At 33.8% G+C, this 14,213-nt stretch overlaps 2 long non-coding RNA genes across 2 annotated transcripts; one reads left to right on the forward strand and one right to left on the reverse strand.

Annotated features, from left to right (window-relative positions):
• Positions 1 to 2,673: 2,673 nt before the first annotated feature.
• Positions 2,674 to 5,550, reverse strand: LOC145568811 (uncharacterized). The gene is made up of 3 exons (XR_014095967.1): positions 5,310 to 5,550; positions 4,495 to 4,761; positions 2,674 to 2,907 (listed from the first exon to the last, which is right to left on the reverse strand). It is a non-coding gene; the product is annotated as an uncharacterized LOC145568811 (long non-coding RNA).
• A 1,968-nt stretch (positions 5,551 to 7,518) lies between these two features.
• LOC145568812 (uncharacterized) lies at positions 7,519 to 11,274 on the forward strand. Its single transcript, XR_014095968.1, has 3 exons — positions 7,519 to 7,712; positions 9,362 to 9,450; positions 10,773 to 11,274. It is a non-coding gene; the product is annotated as an uncharacterized LOC145568812 (long non-coding RNA).
• Positions 11,275 to 14,213: the final 2,939 nt, after the last annotated feature.

Below are 14,213 nucleotides of genomic sequence, written 5' to 3' on the forward strand. Positions count from 1 at the left end.
ATGACGGGATCGCCTTTAGCTCATGAAGCCAAGGACGACCTAACAACAGATTAAAAGAAGCCTTATTGTCCACCACCTAAAACTTGGTGCAACTTTCAATGGCTCCAGTAGTTATGTTTAACATGATAGTACCCACGGCTTGACGGCGAGTATGATCATAAACACGAATCCCTTGAGTGGAGGGGATCAACTCTTCATTTTTTATGCCCAACTTCTTTGCAGTGCGTAGTGGGCATACATTGATTGCTGAGCCATTATCAACTAGGCTCATGGGAACATTCATCTGGCTACACACCACAGTGAGGTGTAAGGCCTTGTTATGTTGATCCCCTTTCGGGGGCAGATCCTTATCAAAAAAGGAAATCAGATTATTGGTGCTTGGCAATTTAGTAGTGAGAAAGCTGACTAGCCCTTGAGAAGTCTTGTCACTATCAACTCCTATCTTCATTAGAGCATTCATCACAGCCTTTCGATGCTCGTGGGAGGTAGCCAAAAGCTTCCATACATTCATTTCCACCTTAGTCTTTTGTAGTTGCTTGATCAGATCGTTGCTCACAGGGTCGATGGGATCAACTATTGGTTGTGCTTGTGGTGGAGGTGGAGGTGGACTAGGATGTTGCAACCTCCCATTCTGGTGAGAACCTTGACCTCAAGGCCCCCCAAACATCTTCGCTAGTGCCAAGGGATGAACAGGATATCTTTGAGATAGACGTCTTCATCGTCACTATCCTAAATTCCATTCATTTCTTCATAGCTTGAAACAATAACAACTTGTGGTAGAGGTTCATTCACAGGTTGAATGAGTAGTGACAGATCAAAGGAGACTTCATCTCTCGTGATAGCCAAAGCATCAGAAAGAGGATCTGTTTGAATATTGGGCTTCTTACCCCCTGGAGGGACAAGAAGCTGATTAGCATCAATCAGGTCTTGGATCGCATCCTTCAACCTCCAACATTTCTCAGTAGTATTACCTTTGCCTTGATGAAACTTGCAATGAGCGCTGGGGTCATAGCTAGGAGTTCTGTTCTCTGGTTGAGGTTCTGGAAAGGGCCCAATAGGCATAATCAATCCTTGACTATGCAAGCGATCAAAAGCAGCATCATAGCTCATTCCCAAAGTCGTGTAAACCCTCTTTTGCATTTGGAATCTCTGAGTAGAAGCATTAAGAGCTAACACATAAATCTTCTTGTTTTTCCAAGTGTTATTGTTGTTGTTATTGTTGCTACCAGCAGTCTTCATCAACTCATCCTCAATATTGATCCCAATATCGTACACAGCTTCAAAGGTGTTCAAAAGCAGAAACTTCAAATGTTGCTTATACTTGTGAGTCAGATTTGAAATAAAGAGGCGAACCATCTCCTTCTCTTTAGGAGGATCCACCAAGAGTGTAGCTGTTTCTCTTCACCTGCTCAGATAGGTAGTGAAGCCTTCATTTTCCTTCTGTTTGAGAATGGAGAGTTCATGTTCAGAAGTCTTAGCATGGATGTTACATTTGTAACGGCTCATAAAACTTTCAGTAACATCCTCCCAAGTCACGGTATGCTTGGAATCAAAAGAGTAAAACACTGTTGACAAGTGTGCTCCAAGGAAAGAGGGAACATAGTAAGGAAGAGTGCTACATCTACTCCCTTGAGAGCCATAGTTGTAGAAAAAGCCTTTAAATGAAACATAGGGTTATCAGTAGGCTTAAATTTTGGGATGTCAGCAGTGGAAAACTTCTCAGGAAGTTTGTCCTTGACAGCTAAAGAAGTGGCAGGTTGCTCCACGTAGGTGAAATCCTTAGAAATTTTGCTCACTTGTTCCTTGATCTTGTCCATCGCAGCCGTAGTGACATTAGTTTGCTCCATGGTGTGGACCTTAGTGGTGAGTGTTTGCACCATAGCAGCAAGTGTCTTGATGGTCTTGTTGAGACTCTCAACTTATTCCTTAGTGGCCATTGGAACGAATTCAAAATGAACTGGAAATGAAGGTGGATTCTATGGAGATGATTGCGATTGTTTTCTTGTACGCCTCTTAGGTTTAAGAGTTTATTGAGGTAGTAACTCGAACATAACAGTCTACCCCTGCTTCTTGACCAAGTGCTGTGACCACTACAACAAATTGACCTTTGTGCCACGAGTAAAATCGTGGCACAAGTTTAAAATTCTCGTGGCAATGTAGTGTAGCCACGGGAATTTTTAAATTTACTCCTGTGACACAAGAGGTCGTGGCTAGGAAATTTGCCACGGGAAAATGGATGTCGTGGCAAATTTCGAATTTTATGCCACGGGTATGTAACGTGGCAAACAAATTCACTTGCCACGAATATTAATGTGGCTAACAAGTTCTTTGCCACAAATTCTACCGTGGCTAATAAACTTAGTTGCCACAAACATTACCGTGACCAGTAATCTTCTTTGCCACAAATATTACCGTGGCTAATAACTTTGTCACCGCAATATACTGTAGCTAATTATTTATTTGCCACAAATAATACCGTGGCAAATAAATCCATTGCCACATTACTATCGTGACAAATAATATCATTTTACACTAATGACTATCGTGGCTAATAATTTCAATGGGCATAAGCTTTAATTTGTTGCAGCATTTATGGTATACACATAACTGAATATTAAAGATGGAGTTTTTCTCAAATAATATGTCATATTTGTTATTCTTGAAATCGATATATAACATTAAAAAGGTGATATTATGTCTTGGAATCCCATTCATTCAAACATACTTGAATTCGATATCCATACATACAAACATACTAGAAATCAATTGTCTCATAGTCTCATCACTAGCTCACTCTTACTAAAATAAATAAAAAAATAAAACACTCAAATCGTTTTGCTGAAGAACACTATATACTCTATATATATGTACAATGTGACAATATGTATGTACTCCGCTCCTTGTTACCTACAATAAATAAATAGATAAATGATCAAGTTAATATTTTTTTCAAAAAGAGCACCAAAAAAAGGATATGTTTTCAAAATGAAAAAGTCAAATTGACACAAAATATAGAACAATTTACTTTAAGCTCATAAATTATAACAACTCGCACATGGCAAAATTCTTTAATGTCTAACTACTGCTGCTATCATGGCATTCGGCTTCACTTTAGATGAGTGCCTTCGTTATTGGCAGGGAAGAACCAAATGTATCGTAGCCTTATAGGGGTTTTTCCCCTATGTATTAACCAAGGAGTCACTTTTATCTTCCACAACCAACAAACAGAAATTTCAATTGCATTATTGCAGTTAAGGCATACTTAGAAGTGCATTAGTATGACAGGCTTCTGGTGTAGAAACCTGATTACATAAACGCTCATTGTTATCAGTTGTCTATAACAGTTGAGCATTATATTTTCAAATAACATGGAATCTATCAGGCAAACTCTCTAAGATGGTTACAAATATAGGATATTAAATAAGCTGCAAGAAAGAAGACAACATCGATTGCTACCATCATAGATAATTTAACGCATAAAATGCTGAACACATACCAATCTGAAAAGGGAAGGCCATCCTCTTTTATAATGTACATGGGTAAATCTGACAATTTTGGTAATTTTCAAACGCCCCCCAACACTAATCAAGTCTTCCTTCGAAAACAAAGGAGATGTTCCAAGAAAAAAATATTAAACATGCTTCCTACTTTACAAAAACCCACATTTTCACAAAGGTCTACGATAAAAATGGTGAAAGTGAGGCAGCATTGGCAATAACAACAAATATATTAATTAAGGTTTGCCACCACAGGCAACAAGATAGAATAGTTTAAGCATTAAAGGTTTATTCTGTTGGTTTTGAGCAGGATTTTCAGTAAAACTGGGAACAATGGCACTGGCCTTATTCCAGGTTCTTCAACTTTGATAAATGTTAGCTACTAATCAAAGTATTACTGATGTAAATTCGAAAGTAACAAATAATCTTCTGTTTGCAGCTCCCAAGTGTGGCTTTCGGTATAATTTTGATGGATAAATGTGGGAGGCGACCTCTTATAACGGTTAGTATAGTGAACTATATATCAAATTGTATTACTTGATCATTAAGATCATGTGCTCATGACTTGTAGGTTTCAGCAGCCGGTCTTTACTTAGGTTGTTCACTAACAGGGCTTCCAGTTCTGTTTTAGGTTTGCTATCGATCACTACTTGCTTTCGTTGCCAAAATTTCTCAATTTTTTTTACCATTATGATGATTTACTCTTTTTCTTATTAGTTACAATTCTCAGGACCATCACTTGCTGAGTGATTTCAGTCCTTACATTGCGCTTATTGGTATATTGGTAACTCCAAGCACTGAATTTGCTTTATTATTGTTGTTGCTGTTGTGATATGTTTCTAAACAATAAATCAGGCGCATCTTATGGTCATTACTCATAAAATTACCCGCTAATATGATTACCACTACCATATAGGCGTATGATCTTAAAACTTATATCTAAGATGAATCATGCACCAATGAATAATGTATAACAGGTGAAGATAGCATTACTTACTTCATTCCTTTGAACCTTGACTTCCTAAATCATCAGAATCTGATGAACTTCCTGCTCCAAGAAAATCCCGAAGTTGACTAAACTTCTTCTCCCAAACTGCATTATTATCAGCAATTTTTCTGTCCACGTCATTCTGAACAGCTTCAACCTCTTTTTTGGCTTGTTCAGCTTCTAATTTAGCCTGTTCTGCTTATGTTCTAGCATTTTCAGCTTCTTTTCTTGCATCTTCAATTGCTTGATCTGCTTTCTTTTTAACTTCATTCACCTCTTGAGTAAGATCAATTCGAGAGGGATTTACTTTAAAATGTTGTGTTATACTTCTACCATAGCAACTAGAATCCAACGTAATTCAATTTCTTCCACATATGTATTAGAAAAATTAAATTAAAGTACCAATTATATCATATATTAGCTAATTTAATTTTACTAGCTAATATCATAAATTAGACTAATTTAAGAAGCACATGCACACAAATTATCAGAAAAAACAGATTATACAAAAAAATATAATCAAAGATACAAAGTAATTACTTTACACAAAAAAAAAAAGAGAGATTAAATTAAATGAAATCAGGAAAATTTCCATACGAAATTATGAAAATTAAAGATCAAAAATCTTAAGCCACACCAAATTGTAGCAAAAATTGTAAAAATAAAATCAAAATTCGAGAACAAATCTGTTCAACCATAGCAACTATAATCCAAAGTAATTCAATTTCTTCCACATATGTATTAGAAAAATTAAATTAAAATCGACATTGATTCACACATTAAAACACAACATATGAGAAAAACGAAGAGTTAATAGATCTAACCTTGAAATTTTGTCTAAGAATTGATCTTCTGAGCGTTAGACGAATCTTCAAATTAGGGTCTTTCAAAAGAACGGTTTTGATTCTTAACCAATCAAGGTTTCTGAAATTTTTTTTAGTGCGAAGGTTTTTGAGTTTTGAGGAGAATATTGTGGTTTTGTTAAATAATTTATTAAGAGGCGGCTAATTAAAAAAAAAAGTGGCGCCTAATCAATTTTGGGATTAGTGTTTGTGAGTTGTTTTTGTTTGGGGTAACTAGATACCTAATCTGTGAACTACCTTTTTTTTTTTTTTTTTTTTTTTTTTTTTTTTTTTAATACAGTCAAATTACATTATTTTTTAATTAAGATTAAGTGATACTATATATAAGTATCAGTATAAGTGTATAACATAATGAGCTTATGTCCTTTTTAGTTTTTTTGTGTTTTGTTGATATGTGTTTGTTTTATTTTTAATTTAATTTTAAGTGCTTAATTCTATTTTTTTATTACACATGTATGATTATTTATAATGTAATAACTCATTAATTATACTACCTTCGATTATAATGCCTCAAAGTTACAACTAATTAAAAAACGAAGGTGGTATATATATATATATATATATATATATATATATATATATATATATATATATATATATATATATATATATATATTATAAAGGTGCTTATTAATAAAAAAAATTAAAAAAAACGAAATTACTTATTCAGGGGTTACTTATTTGAAGAGTTACTTGGTCGGTCAAAGGTTACTATTATAAGTTACTTATACCCAACCGAGTAACCCATGAATAACTAACCCCTAACTGACCAGGTAACCCTTGAATAAATAACCCCACAATAAGTATTCTCGAAATATAAAACTACGTACTACGGAGTATATAAATACTTACTATCACATTATCATGTAACTAGAGTGGATAGCACGAGTGTTTGGGTCAATTTTAGATCTAGTTATTGTGGGTTACAAGTAATTGATGTAAGACCATGTTAATTACATTAGAAACGTTTGTTTGATATCATTTGATCTTGATAGTTGAGACCAACAAGAACCATATGTATTAGAACATTTAGAATTGAAGTATAATTATGTTTTCTTACATTATTTAATAACCAAGTTTAAAAAATAAATTGTGTGATTATCATTTCAGCTTAATTTCATTTTAGTTCATTTCAGCTCCAATCAGTTTAGTTCAGTTCAGTTCAGATCTGAGTCGTTTAGTTCAGTTCAGCTTCAAATTTCCTTCATTCTCAAAAAAAATATTCATTTCAACACAAATTAGTTTAGTTTAGTTCAGTTCCAATCAGTTCAGTTCAATTCAACTCCAATCAGTTCAGTTTAGTTTAGTTTAGTTCAGTTCAGTTCAGTAAATGTGAACAAGCCCTTAGTCTAAGAAAGAGTTAAAGAGTAATTTAACTTTAACTAATACTAGAATTCCTTGATCCAATATTATTTTAATAATAATCCCATAAAATTGATTAACAATATTGTTAGAGAAATATTAGGTTATTGTTAATCCATGTTTTAACAACCTCATTCTAATTATTTCATATAATAGTATAGTCTCATGTCTAGCTTAATTTATATATATATGTACTTGTATTATCATTGTAATGTACGTAATTTCGAAACTATGATCATTTCTATTATGGAGCACTAAATTATTTCAGATTATACTTATATTTATTAAATAAAACATTTAGATATATTCATGTGTATCGAATGCTATGTTTCTTGTGCACTATCTTTTCTTTTTGTGATATAAAATTGTTCATAAATAAAAGACATACGACATCTACAAAGAGATTAAGATCTACTAAATACATAATGATTGAATCATATAAAAACATTCGTAAGCAAATTAAAGTTACGATCGTTGTTGCATATCGTACTATCTTATATTTATTCAGTGACAAATTCGGATATAAAATTATAATTTTGTAACTAAAGTTCTAGTCAATAAAAAAAATAAAAAAAAATAAAAAAAAATATAAATTTTATTAAACAAAGCTACAATTAAAATGTAGGAGGGAAATTTACCTCCATAATCAGTAAAGAGTTTAACTTAGTTGAAAATTTTGTGTGAAATTCTACCCCTAAAAGTAAACCTCATTAAAATGAGGCGGTAAAACTCCCTCCAAACCAATACTCAGTATAACTAATATATAATTAAAAAAAAAAAAAACAAAATTAAAAACAAAAACCATTAAGAAAAAGGGTGTAAAACACTTAAACACTAACAGAGTAACAGCTTCCTCTATGCGTTCTTCATCCTTAACTCCATTTTTTTTCCTTTTTTTTTTGGAAAGCCAGTTCTTTACTCCATCCTCCATTCTCTACCAATTTCAATCTTTTAATCCAACTACTCTCTTCTAGAATCAAGTGGGAAATCTCAAATTTTCAAGTAAGTTCCTTCTCTCCTATATTTGAAATTTAATTTCTCACTGAAATTAGGTTTCAACGGTATTTATTGGGGTTTTTTTTTTTTTTAATATATATATGTGATATCAAAATATCATTTTGGGTTTCAATGGGTTGTGTGAAATTTGTTTTCAATCTATCATCATCTGCCAATTAGCTGATTTCATAATGTAACTCGAGTTTCAATGGGTTTCAAATCATCATTTCGGGTTTCAATGGACTATGCTGAATGTTGCGCTATTTATCGATAGTTATTTGATTTAGTTGGTGTTCAATATATTTTGCATTTTTATGTGAGATTTGAGTTCGGATCTGATTTGGGTTTAATATTTGATTTTAAAAAAAAAATTATTAATTTTTTTTTCTGGGGCTATATATTGTTTATGCTATCTACGGATTGCGTCCAATTGGTTGGAACATCATATACCCTCTTATTTCTTCTTAGTATTTCAATCATCGATAAAAGTTCTAGTGAGAGCTGTGCAGCAGCTTATCATATAAGAGACCTATACATTGATGGAACCACGATGTGGTAATTGGAAATTGTAGTGTTTAATCAGTGAACTTAACCGGATATACATACCCTTTCTTGAGATAAATATGCCTTTCTGTAGTATTGTTTCTACTAGACACATAATATCTATACTTAATATTTTTGTAAAAGGTTTTATTTTTCCCTTCTTGTGGATGATAAATGGAAATATGGACACATATAGAAATTAGCTTAGACACTTTGGAGGGCCTGTAAGGGCTTCTTTGCAGTTTGAGAAAGGCTACATTATATGCATTTTCTCTCTAACGCGGTGTGTGTGACTTTGGGAATGGTATTGAGTCTACTCTACATGCTACATTTGAATGTTTTGGATAATGAGTATCCCCTTGTCGGTTAGGGTGAAATGTACAAAACTTTTTTATTTGCTCTGTCTCAGATGTGTGTCACTGTGCTGTGAATGAATGGACTCTACTCCTTTTGTATGGCTCGCCATAATCAATAAAGCATTTAACTTGGTTAAAATTTTATAGGAAAATTCATCCTTCTAGAAGCAATATTGGCGGATAAACTCCCTCCAAGTCTCCAACTCCTTCAAGTGCATATAAAAAAAAGTGAAAAATCGTAGTAAAACTTCTAAAGTGGAAAATCAGTTAATCACTTATGATTCATACTCCATTATCTTCTGATTTCAAGCATTTATCCATCATCTACCTTACTCTATTCTCTTACTCAAGTGGATTGGTGAAATGTACTTGTTATAATGGATTTTACAAGTATTTTTATTCCTAAAGGCTACTCTGCTCAAGTGTAACATGGCTGGTAAGCCAGCAGTGGTTACTCGTGTGGTGGATAGCATGACTGATAACCTTAATTAGACCCACACGAGCTGAGGCAACTGATGTTGCAAATGCTGTATTAGATGGTATACTAGTGTTTTTCAGATTCTGAACATCTACATGTTACTTATAGATTCTCATTGATCAATTTTTAGAGTATATACAAAAAGGCATGTTTTCATTTTATTAATACTCATAGTGAACTTCAACTTATTTAGAAGCCTTCTACTGCAGATTTTCTTCATGAGCATGTATAGCATCGTTTTGCTAATATACTTTCACCTCTATATCTGATTGATCCAGGGAGTGATGCAATTATTCTAGGTGCAGTGACCTTGCGTAGCTTATTTCCAGTTGATACCATCTCTACTGTTGGCAGAATATGTTTTGAGGTGATTTCATGCACTTTCTTTTCAGTCATCTAAGAATGAGCTAGTTGTCTGTATTCGGTGCTTTTCTTATTGGACTATGAAGTATGAACTAGTTAACTAGTTTAATGAGGGTAAGACGAGGGAGAAATAAATAAGTGGAAAGGCTTTTGTTTTGGAATTAGAAGTTATGGAGCAATGGTAGTCCTACCTAAAAATGATTCAACGACATAAGTCTATAACAATAAAAATCTAATGTGGAAAGTGAATTGAACTTATATAAATAACTAAATAAAAGCAATGTCAAAGATTAGGAAGCTATGATAAAAATTTCATATGCTATCTTGATATGCTTGCATGAGATTTGAGGTCTAGATAGTTGGGGTTTCTAGTTATTGCCACAATATTGTTCGGGGAGTATTGTGTCATCCATCCCCAACAATGAGATACATAATTCTTTAAAATTCTTTTGGATACATCCTTTGTAATCCATGTAGGCTCTAGCATTAGTAGCTAGACAATAAATAGCTTTTTCCAGCAAGATAATGATTGAAACCTCGAAGGAAAGAAGCAAAAGCCACAAGACATCAACTTATTTGATTCTTAATTGCTATAACAGAAAAATTAGATGCTTAGAAGTCTAACAAAACATTAAAGCTTTTGAAGGAAGTTTAGGGGGGCTCAACTAAGTTGATGATGCATCTGACCATCCATTGAGGACAAATGTTGGGTTGTTCTAGCTTGGTGTAGGCTATCTTCTCTTCACCAGTTTACAGGAACTTATTGCTTAATCCATTTAAAATCAAACCAGGTATTATTAAACTAGTAAAGTTCACTTTAATAATTGAGACCCCTCCAATAATGGCTGTCATTTGTGTGGTTAATTACTTTAAGACTCTGCTCAATCTACAGATGCTATGCATTCAGATGCATGCTGCTTTGCTCCTGGTGCTGCTTTGCTCTATAGCTACTGCTGCTCTGCTCTCGCTGCTGTTGTAAATTTTTTAATATGAAAGAGTAATATTACAGCCATCTATTATTATTAATTTTTTTTATTACAAATGTCCTTTCATATGGTGTCTGAAACATTTAAGAAAATAACCAATTCTTCTTTTGTATATTGCCTAGTCAGGCAAGCAAGCAAAGCAGTCTTTAGGAAATTATATTTAGTTGCCGCTTGGTAGGTATGGGTAATCTAATCATCAACCCGCACATTTACTTGCCTCCACATGTTTGAGTTGTAGCATCTTAGATTGATTTGCTGTAAGTTGTTATATGTATGGACATGCATCAAGTTCTATGACTCGAAACGCAAATTGATAATTAGTCGCTGATGATTGGAACAGGGTAAGAAGCTTGATTGACAACAAGATGAAGATTGTTAGCTAATGGAATGAATTTCTACTAGTGATCAATCTGCCATTGATTTCATCGCTAAAGAGAAGGATTTTTTGTTGAAGTTTCGTTTGAGAAGGAGGTTGCTAATTGGATTAATAATGTGAGAGAATAGCTTAAGGTGAAACAAGGCGATTGTTGTTGCATTTGCTGAGTGTTGCTGCATCTGCTTCTGCTTTGTTTCATATTTCAGATTATGTGTCGTGTATGTCAGGACAGATTTGGTTGTATATGGGAACATATGCGCTTGATGCTACAGCTGTTTGTTTTGTTGTCCATAAGATGCTGCTACTGCTGTTGTCTTGACTATACCTTTGTAATCAATGTCCATATGTTGCTGCTGTTTTCATTTGTTATTCAGGCTTCCAGCCTTGTTTGAAGCTTCTATTTATTTGTAAGGAATTTGCAATGAATAATTTACACATGTTTTATGAGAATAACCTCTTGTAAGTATATGTTATACTATCTGCAATTCTGCATTATTAACTAAGCTTAAAAAATGCAAACAAAAAAAAAAAGAAATAAATAAATTTTAATATTTTTGTGCCACTTTTATGATATTTTTTTTTAAAACCAAATTTTTTTGTTTTAATAATTATAAAGGTATGACATTTTTATTTTATTTTTTTTTGTTTTTTTTGGTAAATGTCATACGACTATAGTAGTGCATAATCAAGTTTCCATCAATTTTACTATAGATTTGACATATATATTATTAATTCATACAATCAATGTTATTAATAGTTTTTTTTTTTTTGAAACCATGTTTTTAATATTTTAAAACCTATGGATTTAAAATTGTAATAAAGAAACATGATTATATATCTCGTGATTATATATGGATTTTGTAATAAAGAAAAATGATTATATATCTCATGGTTAAAAATAATAATGGTATATTTAACCATAAAAATAATAATTACTTCTATGTTGTAAGATTCATGGAATTAGTCCAAGCTTATTTTCCTTAAACAACGTGATCGGTTTGTATCAATATATGTTTGCCACAAAAATAAAATTAAACATGATAGTCCTAATAGAAGTGTTAGATTGAATGCCACGACGAAAATAATACCCGTGACAAAAGTGTTTGTTTGCCACAAGAATAATATTAGTCGTGGCACAAGTGTCAATTTGCCACGGGAACATAATTACCCGTGGCATAAGTGTTTATCTGCCACAGAAAAGAAATTTAGTCGTGGCACAAGTTTCAATTAGCTACGAATTTCCTTTTTCCCGTGGCATAAAATTTTGTTGACACATCAAGTTTTTTGTTGACTTTAATTTTCCCGTTGCTAGATCAAATTATGCCACGAATTTCATATTCCCGTGGCATAATTCGTGGCACAAGTGATTAATTGTTGTAGTGGACATTAAAACAAACGCACCTTTAATGACCAGACTTAACCTTGACCCATCCGGAAAAGAAAAGGGAAGAAATTTTTTCGAATTTTTTTTTAGAAGAATAAAAGTATTTATGGGAGGATACCATCCGACTTACTCCTAAGAAAAAAAAAACGAAAAAACGACACAAGACCATCTTAAAGTACGGTAATAAACAAAATGGTGCACGACTCAAGGAAAAGTGTGTGAACTCGACATGACTTGTGAGTCATTAATTGAGGTTATGGACGCGTGTACTTTTCCTGGGCACCGTGTCACGGTGCTAAATGTCGTGACACGGTGCAATGCACCGTCAGATGGTACAAAGCACCATGTCACAGAATTGTACACCGTGGCACGGCAGAGCTGCCGTGACACGGTGCACAATTCCAGGTCCGGTTTTGTGAATTTTACAGGTTTTATTCAATTTTAAGTCCGCACTAATTACTATGTGGAAATAAAACCCTCGGTCATAGGTTAGAACAAAATGAACAAACACATGTGGGGTTAGCACCAAATAAACCACATAGCACTTAGTCACGATGATACGAAAAAAGTTCGCAACCTAGGGTCAAGATCTATGTTCAACTATAGTCAAGTTTTTTGGTGTCAAAGGGTACCATGGTTAAGATCTTGAACGCGTTAGCATGGCAGCCTCCCTTGAGGGTGTATGCCAACGGGCGGCTCCATGGTTTGGGTGGATTTAATGACTCGGATGAACCCTTTTTGCCATGAGCGTTTTTGGGTTGATAGAGCTTAAATCCCTCGAGGCAAAGATGTATGTAGAACACACACGTTTTTCAGAAAAACCGAACGAAGCTGACTGTGAGAAGAGAAATAAAGCCACTGGAAAGATTTCAGGACTTCCGTGACACGGCAGAATGTACCGTGTCACGATGCTAAACACCGCGTAACGGTGCACAGCGCCATGACACGGCAGAAACTGCAGTGGCGCGGCAGTCAGAAAATCTGACTGGTGACTTTTTCTCTTCGTTCGCAATCAGGTTATTCAATTTCTCCTACAAGACAGACCTGAATACGACGTTAAAACGTCTATGCATATGCAAAAATTTCAATTTAATCACAGGAATATTTTCAAGAATCTTTCAAGTCTACTCCACTCATCTTAATTAAATACCGATCACCCAAATCGATAAATAACCAAGAATCCTCCCTAGTGGAGTCGCCAAATTGTAGGCGTCATTTGAAATGCTCCTACGTTAAGCATGTTGTGAATATGCTTGGCACTCATAGGAAGTGGGAATTGATGTATACGATTAGGGACAAATAAAGTAGAGAGCCGCCAACAATTTTTTAAGGAACTTGTAAACCATTCACGGATCATAAAAGGCAACCACGATTAAGGGACAACCAAAGGCAACAATGATTGACCCGTGAAGGTTACACCCCATTTATGATCCATGAGATTACTAACTCCATATGGTTCGGAACCACGAAAGGAGGATCGGGGATGATTGTACGAAGTGAGTCATGGAGTCACATTCGCCCGTGTTGGCCTCTACTCGATTTTTATAGAGAAAAGGTGATTCTTGCGATCACAAAAGCATGCAAACAAAATATTCAATTTTCTCCAAACTATTATTATGCTAAATTGATTGAATATAAATGCTACACATAATTCTGAAATATCGTGATCACTTGAATAAATAACAAGATTAAAAAGGAACCTAAACCAGTTGTCCAAATTATCTTATTAGGCATGATTTTCAATTACATATTCCCTTTAAACATGCAATATGGTGATCAATATATAATAAAACAAATATTAATATTGGAAACAATTTAACAGTAATCCAACAATATAAAATCGTTAGAAAAATAATGGAAATAAAAGGAACATGATTCCTTACTTTGATTTTGCTTGCTTGGAACTATAAAACAATAAACGAGTTAGTAACTTCAAGGAAATAATAAAAAAATAATTAACTAAATGAAATAGAGTTGATTTGGGGCCAAACCCTCAAACAGTTCTACCTTTCATGCCTTGG

The sequence above is a fragment of the Chenopodium album genome, chromosome 11 (assembly GCF_948465745.1).
Source record: "Chenopodium album chromosome 11, dcCheAlbu1.1, whole genome shotgun sequence".
Classification (NCBI taxonomy): Eukaryota; Viridiplantae; Streptophyta; class Magnoliopsida; order Caryophyllales; family Amaranthaceae; genus Chenopodium; species Chenopodium album.